The following is an 11,559-nucleotide window of genomic DNA, read 5'->3' as shown; positions in this document are numbered from 1 at the left end:
TATGACTCGATTTGTGACTAACGAAAATAGACATTGAGCTTTGATACCCTCATTTTTTCTAAATGAAAACAACAAAAATTTCTAAAAATAGCGAATGCGTACTTGAAAATAAACATGCCGTCTGATTGGTTCAACACGAGCCCCGCCCGGGAGGAGTGACGTGAGAGTGAGAAGAGAGAGGAGTCGCTCAGTACGCACCGGGACAGCGGAGGAGCAACATCGCTCGCAAATTTAAAAGTGTGCTAGACCTGAAGAAGGCCGATTGGGCCGAAACGTTGTCAGTGCACACTTTTATTCGTCCTTTCTTGGCCAAATAAAACCATTTAACGGATTATTTTTTTCAAAAAAACCACATTTTCAACTTTGTTCGGATCACCTTTGTTTTGCAACTTTCATTTGGACAATTCAATGAAGGAAAGTATTTAAAAATCATTTTATTGTTATTGTCATTTTTTCTCACCACAACATGCCCTACCTGTGCGATGAGGAATGGACACTTGTCCGTCGTGGTGGACGACGCCAGCCGGCGAACGGTTATCGTGGGCAAGGGGCGGGAGTGGGCTACGGGGTGATGGACCGTGCATTGTCCTTCTCTCCCCGGGGGGAGCGTGGGTTCCCCAATCCGGGTGAGAGGAGGACTCCATACTCCAATCCTAACCCGCCTGTGCCTCCTCCAAGACCTGCTTACCGCCCGGGCCCCGAGAGCCACACATTTGCTGAGGTGGTACGCTGTAACCGGAAGAGACCGGCTGGGACGGTGGAGCCTCGCCGGGCCGATCCTCCTAGTACCGGACGACGGTCGTCGAGTACCAATTTTGGTTACCTGATACGCCATTTGCATAAGATTATAAAGTTAATCCACCACCTACACAACCTAGAGGGGAACCAACAACCTCGCATGATAGCCCGAATGGTGTCCATCCTGTCGTCGATGATCAAACCGGCGTGCCCTTCAGAAGCTACGACCTGGCTGATAGATGGCAATGCAAGGAACTGGGGCCACACTACCATCATCGCGTTGAAGCAGCACTACCAGGACCGCCTGAAGGAGAACCTCACGAAATTGAGAGACCTCGACGCTTCAGAATGGGAGGCAGCATTTGAAGTAGCAGTCAGGTGGGCGAGACGCAATCTGCCCCGTGTCGCACAAAAGGTTGTGGATCAAGCGGCGGCGAGGGTCGCGGACAACTTGAGGATGACAAGACCGGTCCCAAGTCAACCTACAGTGCAGACGTCCCAGGTTTCTGCTCCCGTTGTGGCAAGACCGAGAACTGGACCACCACCCGTTCCTCAAGCCCAATCAGAATCCGCTCCAGGGATCCTCCCCGAGGGGTCCTCAGGAGATGGAAGGACTGGAGACCTCGAGGACTTCCCTCTGCCTCAACGAGACCTCCGCCTGCAACAGAGAGCCGTGAGGGGGAAGGCCCCGAGAGCCAGGGTGGACCAACCACGGGAAGATCCTGGTGTGTTAAAACCTATCCAATGGATTCCACCGGGGATTCCTGGAACCTCGGGAATCACCCAGCCGCGACCGTGTGCAGACCCCCCGCTCGATACTCACCTAACACAGCCAGTGGAGGTGTCGACGCCGGAGGTCTCTGGGACGCCAGGGATCACCCGAGGACGACCCCACGTGGACTCTCCGGTTGGGGATGTACAATCACTTACCCTGGAGGACGGCCAGGAGGAGACTTCTGCCTCGGCGGATGACGACGGGATTGAGCCAGTTGAGGATGAAGTGGACACAAATGAGACCCTTGATGAATTGATGGTGGAGAGGGAAGAGGTTCCCACATACGACGCGGTCACTCGACACCCTGGGGGAGGAAAGAAAAGCAGATGGCGTCTGCGAGTTGAGAAAGAAGTTGTGATCATTGGGGACTCCAACTTGAGCCGAATGCCGGATGAGTTGGATGACCACCTGCAGGTGGACAGTTTTCCAGGAGGACTCTTTAGGAATGCGGTCAGACTCTTCCAGGAAGCCGAGATTGCCTGTGACACGAGAGTGGAGCAGGTGGTGATAGCGTTCGGCATCTGCGAAAGACAGAACAAGCCTAAGGAGACGGCCATTAAGGGTCTGCAGATGGCAGTCAAGGCTGCAAAGGACAGATTTCACAGGGCAAAGGTTTGGGTCCCTATTATTGATTATTCTGTTTTACTGCCTGATTTTGAAAAAGACAACCTGCGGGTCATTAACGACCATATTGAAAGAAATTTGGCGCACATTCCACCACTCCCAAAGGGCTGGTTCCAAGTGGTCGAGCATGATGTGGTACATTGGACACAGCAGACCGGGAGGGCCATGCTCAGCCACTGGATTGCGTTTTTAAACTCCCGGGCCCTTGAAGCCGCAACATCGGGGGAGCATGAGACCCAGGCGATTAGTGCAGCAACCCAAGAGTAGAATCGAGCCTGGTAACTCTAACCAGGACCTTAAACCTAGCCCTAACCATAGCCCTGAACGTAACATAACCCTAACCCTAACACTAACCTCTAATCGACCCTGGCTAAACTTCACCCTAATCATAACCCTAAACGTAACATAACCCTGAACGTAGCCCTAACACTAACCTCTAATTGACCCTGGCTAAAATTCACCCTAACCCTAACCCTAAACGTAACATAACCCTAAACGTAACCCTAACGCTAACCCCTAATCGACCCTGGCTAAACTTAACCCTAAACCATAATCCTAAACATAACCCTAACACTAATAACTCTAACCGGAACCCTAAACTTAACCCTAAACATAACCATAAACATAACAGAACCCTAAACGTAACCCTAACAATAATCTCTCATTTTAACCACTTACCTGGATTGACTACTTACCCGCGAAATGGATCGCTCGCCTGCAACTGAGACGTAGATCTACGGAGACACAAGGAAATTTGTCAAAACAAACCTCGGCACTTCCCTACATTTTAAACACTAATTTGAAGGTAAAAGAAAATAATTTTGACACTATTAGCAAACAACAGAAGTACAAATTTGAATGTAAACACGATAAATTCTGACACTATCTGTGACCGTTACACTATTTGTGACCTTCAGCGCTTCCCTGCAAACTAAAAGATTTTAGAAAACGAACTTACCTTGTTCACGATCGAAACTCACCTGTAGTCCTGAACGAACCAGTAATTACGACAGAAATTGAATACAAACAAACGAAAATAATATGACTCGATTTGTGACTAACGAAAATAGACATTGAGCTTTGATACCCTCATTTTTTCTAAATGAAAACAACAAAAATTTCTAAAAATAGCGAATGCGTACTTGAAAATAAACATGCCGTCTGATTGGTTCAACACGAGCCCCGCCCGGGAGGAGTGACGTGAGAGTGAAGAGAGAGGAGTCGCTCAGTACGCACCGGGACAGCGGAGGAGCAACATCGCTCGCAAATTTAAAAGTGTGCTAGACCTGAAGAAGGCCGATTGGGCCGAAACGTTGTCAGTGCACACTTTTATTCGTCCTTTCTTGGCCAAATAAAATCATTTAACGGATTATTTTTTTCAAAAAAAAACACATTTTCAACTTTGTTCGGATCACCTTTGTTTTGCAACTTTCATTTGGACAATTCAATGAAGGAAAGTATTTAAAAATCATTTTATTGTTATTGTCATTTTTTCTCACCACAACATGCCCTACCTGTGCGATGAGGAATGGACACTTGTCCGTCGTGGTGGACGACGCCAGCCGGCGAACGGTTATCGTGGGCAAGGGGCGGGAGTGGGCTACGGGGTGATGGACCGTGCATTGTCCTTCTCTCCCCGGGGGGAGCGTGGGTTCCCCAATCCGGGTGAGAGGAGGACTCCATACTCCAATCCTAACCCTAATCCTAACCCTAACCCTAACCCTAACCCTAACCCTAACCCTAACCCTAACCCTACCTCACAACAACGGCCGTCACGGACCCCGATCCCATTTCCAGTTTGTGTTCCACTGGGAACGTAACTTCCGAACGGGAGGCCCAATTTACCGGATTATATTCGGACCCGTTTGCATCAAATTCCTACTTTGGATACTTACCTCAACTTGGAGCCACGCCTCTGGTCTCTGGACCACGCCTACCTAAAGAACTTTGAAATGGACAACCTCAGCAAGCCATGTCAGTGGACGTTTTGAACCGCGGGACCTCCCTACTTACCTGGGACACTTACCTCCAGTTGGGACCAAGCGACTGGTCCTCGGACCGCGCCCACCTATACAAGCAGTCAAAACCAACAAAGGTCTACCAATTGTCTCTTTGCATAGTTTACAGGGGCCCGCAATACCCTAACCCTAACCCTAGCTGAATTTTTCAGTTACCTATAGTAAGTCAGAAACCAAATAAACTCAAAAACGAAAACAAAAATTTAAAATTAGAAATTCCAACCGGGCAGGGTGTATAAAAGGACGCGCAAAGCTCAGTGCGTGGAGCGGGAGCAACGAGAAAACAACTCAGCAGCAGTTACCAAAAGTGGATTTACCTGACCCGTGGATTGGTTCGTTTGTGTGCCAGACCTGAGGAAGGCCCTAGCGGCCGAAACGTTGTCAGGGCACACAAATATTTTTGAAAACCGGTGTTATACAGTTCTGGTTTTTCTCTGCATTTTTTTGAAAAAATTCCAATAAAAACAGGATTTCCACAAACAACCTTTTATTTTTTATTGCCAAAGACACCTCCAGGATGGACAGCGACTGGACGACAGTGTGGTATGGACGGCGACGCAAGCAGGCGCGCCAGCACCGGGGGCTGGGGGCAGGATGGGATCTCGGGGGATGTGCCCGTGCATCTCCCCTCCCCTCCGCTAGGTGGGGGGGGTCTCTATCTCATAAACCTAACCGGCCTGTGCCTCCTTCGGGGCCCCCCTGCCCTACATGCTCCCAGGGTAGCTCGTATGCGAGGGTGGTGCGCCAGGGCCGAGGACCGCGACCACCAGATCGCCAACATTTCACCAGCGATGCAGTTCAGGCTAATGGTTGGCGACCGGCGACGGCCGAATTCGGTCGCTTGGTTCGGAAGGCGCACGACCTCATCAGACTGATTCACCATCAGAGCTGCATAGACCCCTATCAGGGGGCCCAACAACCAAAGTCCATCGCCAGGATGGTGGAGGTGCTGTCCACCATGATTAAGCCGGCTTGCCCCGCGGCGGAGGTTCTGGAACTGATCATGGGCAACGCAAAGAACTGGGGACACACTACCTGCCAAATCTTGTGGGAACACTACCGGGCTCTTAAGCCCATACTTTTGGGCGAATTGGAGGACATTATTACCCCGGATTTTGAGGCCGCCTTTGGGGTGGCGACTAAATGGGCAAAACGGAATTATCCACGAATCTCGGTGGAGACGATTGACGAGGCCAAGTACTGGTTCGAAGGTTGCTGGGAAGACCATCTTCGTGGGGGGCGAGAGACTGAAGAGCCGGGGGAGGACGACGGTGATTCAAGTGGAGAAGGTGTGGAGATGGACGTCAACGGTGGACAAGAAGGGTCTGACCCTGCTTCACTTCCGACACCCGGACGGTCACGGGAAGAGGAGTACCCTACTCCTGCTCCAGGACGGGAACAGCAGTCAACCCCAACTGATGGCGCTAGGACATATTCCCTCCGACCGCGGAAGACAAAGGTTGGGACCGTCGGACCTGGCCGTGGGCAGCTGACCGGGGTATCCCTAACACGGGACTCCGCTGCGAGTGTTCGAGTCACTGTGCCAAGCCTGGCACCGGGAGGCCGGTCCTTGGTCCCCGTGGCTGTGACTGTCCCTAGCCCCAACCCTAACCCCAACCCTAACCCCAACCCTAACCCTAACCCTAACCCCAACCCTAACCCTAACCCTAACCCCAACCCTAACCCTAACCCTAACCCAAATCCCCACCCAGCCCATACTGAGCGCAATTTATTCGAGGGGCAGGACAAACATCCTCCAGCTTTCCGTAAGGCCTCCGACAAAACTCAAAAGACGTGCCGGCCTACGCTCACTCGGGGTCAATTACCACAGCTGTCGCCTGCTTACGACCGGGCCCTGGCCACTTTCTTGGAATGGTGTGCACCCGAGCGGGCGCCAGGGGATCCGCAATAGACGCACTTGCCAACAAAGACCTACCTCACAACAACGGCCGTCACGGACCCCGATCCCATTTCCAGTTTGTGTTCCACTGGGAACGTAACTTCCGAACGGGAGGCCCAATTTACCGGATTATATTCGGACCCGTTTGCATCAAATTCCTACTTTGGATACTTACCTCAACTTGGAGCCACGCCTCTGGTCTCTGGACCACGCCTACCTAAAGAACTTTGAAATGGACAACCTCAGCAAGCCATGTCAGTGGACGTTTTGAACCGCGGGACCTCCCTACTTACCTGGGACACTTACCTCCAGTTGGGACCAAGCGACTGGTCCTCGGACCGCGCCCACCTATACAAGCAGTCAAAACCAACAAAGGTCTACCAATTGTCTCTTTGCATAGTTTACAGGGGCCCGCAATACCCTAACCCTAACCCTAGCTGAATTTTTCAGTTACCTATAGTAAGTCAGAAACCAAATAAACTCAAAAACGAAAACAAAAATTTAAAATTAGAAATTCCAACCGGGCAGGGTGTATAAAAGGACGCGCAAAGCTCAGTGCGTGGAGCGGGAGCAACGAGAAAACAACTCAGCAGCAGTTACCAAAAGTGGATTTACCTGACCCGTGGATTGGTTCGTTTGTGTGCCAGACCTGAGGAAGGCCCTAGCGGCCGAAACGTTGTCAGGGCACACAAATATTTTTGAAAACCGGTGTTATACAGTTCTGGTTTTTCTCTGCATTTTTTTGAAAAAATTCCAATAAAAACAGGATTTCCACAAACAACCTTTTATTTTTTATTGCCAAAGACACCTCCAGGATGGACAGCGACTGGACGACAGTGTGGTATGGACGGCGACGCAAGCAGGCGCGCCAGCACCGGGGGCTGGGGGCAGGATGGGATCTCGGGGGATGTGCCCGTGCATCTCCCCTCCCCTCCGCTAGGTGGGGGGGGTCTCTATCTCATAAACCTAACCCTAACCCTAACCCTAACCCTAACCCTAACCCTAACCCTAACCCAAATCCCCACCCAGCCCATACTGAGCGCAATTTATTCGAGGGGCAGGACAAACATCCTCCAGCTTTCCGTAAGGCCTCCGACAAAACTCAAAAGACGTGCCGGCCTACGCTCACTCGGGGTCAATTACCACAGCTGTCGCCTGCTTACGACCGGGCCCTGGCCACTTTCTTGGAATGGTGTGCACCCGAGCGGGCGCCAGGGGATCTGCAATAGACGCACTTGCCAACAAAGACCTACCTCACAACAACGGCCGTCACGGACCCCGATCCCATTTCCAGTTTGTGTTCCACTGGGAACGTGACTTCCGAACGGGAGGCCCAATTTACCGGATGATATTCGGACCCGTTTGCATCAAATTCCTACTTTGGATACTTACCTCAACTTGGAGCCACGCCTCTGGTCTCTGGACCACGCCTACCTAAAGAACTTTGAAATGGACAACCTCAGCAAGCCATGTCAGTGGACGTTTTGAACCGCGGGACCTCCCTACTTACCTGGGACACTTACCTCCAGTTGGGACCAAGCGACTGGTCCTCGGACCGCGCCCACCTATACAAGCAGTCAAAACCAACAAAGGTCTACCAATTGTCTCTTTGCATAGTTTACAGGGGCCCGCAATACCCTAACCCTAACCCTAGCTGAATTTTTCAGTTACCTATAGTAAGTCAGAAACCAAATAAACTCAAAAACGAAAACAAAAATTTAAAATTAGAAATTCCAACCGGGCAGGGTGTATAAAAGGACGCGCAAAGCTCAGTGCGTGGAGCGGGAGCAACGAGAAAACAACTCAGCAGCAGTTACCAAAAGTGGATTTACCTGACCCGTGGATTGGTTTGTTTGTGTGCCAGACCTGAGGAAGGCCCTAGCGGCCGAAACGTTGTCAGGGCACACAAATATTTTTGAAAACCGGTGTTATACAGTTCTGGATTTTTACTGCATTTTTTTGAAAAAATTCCAATAAAAACAGGATTTCCACAAACAACCTTTTATTTTTTATTGCCAAAGACACCTCCAGGATGGACAGCGACTGGACGACAGTGTGGTATGGACGGCGACGCAAGCAAGCGCGCCAGCACCGGGGGCTGGGGGCAGGATGGGATCTCGGGGGATGTGCCCGTGCATCTCCCCTCCCCTCCGCTAGGTGGGGGGGGTCTCTATCTCATAAACCTAACCCTAACCCTAACCCTAACCCTAACCCTAACCCTTCTCACCCTTCCTCAGCACCAAGTCGGGGATTCTGACACCTACACCAGGGGCCACCACACGCAGCTCCCTGAACACCTCCCATCCCCATCGGCTAGCCTCAGCAGCCACGAGCTCGCACATCTTGTTGTGGCGTCGTATCCTGCTACGCTTCACTGAAGCGCACTGACCCAAGATGTGCGAACAAGTCTCCAACCCAGCCCCGCAGCGCCTGCAGGCTGTTCCCACACCGGTCTGACCCCGTGCCCGGAACTCCCTGGTGGGGTACACACCCGCTCTCAGTGCGAGTGCAACCAAGTACTGCCTCTGACGGAAACCCACAGCCTGAGGATCCGCGAGCCAGGAATTACTGATCACATCGTTACGGAACAGGTCGACACCCACACCCTGGACCCGCAGCGCCGCCCAGGCCAGATTCTCAACCTGCCGCCAGTCCGGGAAGACTGGCATGCTCACAACAGCAGTCGGAACGGTACTCCCCGTGCCCAGCTTGGGCACACCATCCCGATCTCCGCCCGCGGCGACCCACAATCTCATCCAGGCAGGTTTTTGCACTACCTCCATAGCCAGAGACCTCAACCAAACATCAGAGGACCAACAGAGTCGCCAGGTGCGCCTAACCTGGACTTTGGGTACAGTAACGGACAACTTCGGAACGCCCAGCCCGCCATCGCGCGCTTGTGAGTAGATGATCCCCCCAGCCGTGGACGGATCCAGGCGCAACCACCTCTTCACAGCCATCCGCACCAACCCGTCCACCAACTTCAAATTGGTCACCGACACCTTGCCCACATCCGCCCGAAAAGCCACTCTCGGGAGTAAGAAAGAGACACAGACCCTCACCTTCTGCGAGGGCTTCAGCGAAGCCCCCGAGATCTTACTCACCCCGTCCTTAACCTGACCCAGAAGATCCGGAGCAACAATTCCCCGCCACGGCACTATATCAGCCCCAAGATAGCGCACAGATTCACCCGGGCCAACCATGTGCATCTGCTGACCACACAGCGACCAGGCTTCACCACCACCACCCACGGAGCCCATCCAGATACCATGGCACTTACGCGGCTGGACAGCCAGCCCCGTAAGCCGGCAAAAGTCCTCCAGGATCCCCAGGTTGGTCCTCATTCCCTCCTCCGAGCAGCTCAGCAAGACAAGATTGTCAGCAAAGGCCAGTGAGGCGATTCGGCGGTCGCCCCAATCGAAGTAGCTTCCATCGCGTTCGAGTCTATGGATGAGAGGGTCCATAGCAAGATTGAAGAGCAGAGGGGACATTGGGTCTCCTTGCTTCACCCCAACCTTCATCATTATGGGCTCGGTGAAGGCGCCACCGCAACCCACTCTGGTCGAGCAGTCCACATAAGAGTGACGAATCAACTCTATTACACGTTTGTCCACGCCAAGCTGACCCAGGACACACAGGAAATGTCCATGAGCAACCGAGTCGAAAGCCTTCGCAAAGTCAACGAACACAATTGCCAGCGGCACGCCATTTGACCTCGAGTGTCCCATGATCCGGTCAAGAATCATGAGGTTCTCCGCACAACCACTCGCGCCAGCGACGAACCCACGCTGCCTGGGGCTAATAGGACAGGCCCGCGCCAGCCTCATCACCAGTATCCGCCCAAACAGCCTCAGCACGACTGACCCAATCGTAACGGGCCTCCACCCCGCCAACGTTTCCAACTCTCCTGGATCAGCCGATTTGGGTAACAACTGCGTCCTGCACTCCTTGAAAACTCGGGGAACGACTCCACGTACCAACCATGTCGTAAACAGCCTCGCCAGTTGCTTCCCGTCCGGGTCCCAGTTCAACATGGCCTGTCTTCGAATCCCATCTGGGCCCGGCGCCGAGCTAGACTTCATCCTAGCCAAGTTAGACTTCACTTCAGCAGCCGAGACCGGGTGATAAAATGGTTCATTGTCAGCGGTAAGCCCCACCTCAAAGCCCCCAAGACCAAGGAACGCCCTCTCCGTTCCCCATCTCTCACGGAACCCCTCAAACACCAACTCCGGTGGCAAGTCACACCTCAGAGGCGTCAGCCCGTCCAAGACGCGCCGTGCCAACCCCTTCGGCGCCATACTATACCCCCTTTGCTGGTGATAGAAGGACCGTCTCCGGTGGAGGAGCCGCCCCCTCCACCCTGCCAACTCTCTGCTTCTCAGTGTACGCCTCACCGACGTTTTAGGCCATCTTATCATACCCCCCAACGCCTCCATGACTTCCAGAGCAGAAGATTCGACCAGGTCAGGCTCCCGGCCTGCTCTCTCAACTAGGGCAGCAGTGTTCCTAAGCTCCTCATCCCCCGACAGCAGAATCCCCATCACCTTCTCCTCCACCATGTCGGGGAGCTCCGGGGGCAAGGACCATTTCTGGGGCGACGCCCTGACCACCAGCCTGCGTCGTCTCGCCTCAGAAACACTGCCTGCCGCACCGCCGCACAGGGTTCTCCACTTCCACCTCACTTGTTCATTGGTCTTACCCGACCCCAACAGCCGGGCAACCACCACAAATCGTCGAGGATCATTCACATGTTCCTCCATCAAAAGCTTCAAGCGGGCGATCTCATCCACGTCCCACAGCGTTCTCTTCGCTTTGACCACCTTGTCCTGGCTCCGACCTCTTATCGTCCCAAACCACTCATCTGCATGAACATGTCGCATGTGCTGAGACACTCCAACAGTTGTCCTAAAACAACATCCACAGAGCTCGCAATCGAACCCCAGGACGCCCTCCGACCGGCGCACCCCACCACACTTGGCAGCGTGACACCGAATCGAGTGGCTGTTATCACCGACCTTCCCACACACGCGACACGCGTACCTGACAGCAACACCCGCATGCCGAAACGCAAAATGCGTCCCCAGCCTACGAATACCACCGACCTGCACACCACACAGTTGGCAGTCCTCAGACTCACGAGGCAGATGCACCAAAACCCGGCTGGGGGGGACTGCCACCATCCCCCCCGAGGTCGACGGCCCACTAACCGCCTGATCGCCCACTCTACCTTTGTCACCGCCCTGAACAAGTTGTAGCTCCAGCACGACCCCCCTCTCCCCAACTCTCATCCCTGAGTCGAGAGAAGTCTTTAATTCGGACGCTACTGAGGAGTTGTCAAGAGCTTCGCCAGCCTGGATCCACCCGCTCCTACGGCCAGACTGGCTGTGACTCTGACTCTGTGCAATTGCTAGCGCGGACTTCCGATCCAAGGAGTTTTCGCAACCGTGGCCCGTAGAAGTGACTACGGGCCGTTCGGGGTCCCAGTCCAATGCCTCTGGTGGTTG

Source organism: Syngnathus leptorhynchus, unplaced genomic scaffold, assembly GCF_054491065.1.
Source record: "Syngnathus leptorhynchus isolate UIUO unplaced genomic scaffold, UIUO_Slep HiC_scaffold_51, whole genome shotgun sequence".
NCBI classification, from domain to species: domain Eukaryota; kingdom Metazoa; phylum Chordata; class Actinopteri; order Syngnathiformes; family Syngnathidae; genus Syngnathus; species Syngnathus leptorhynchus.
Note: the sequence above shows the minus strand (reverse complement) of the source record.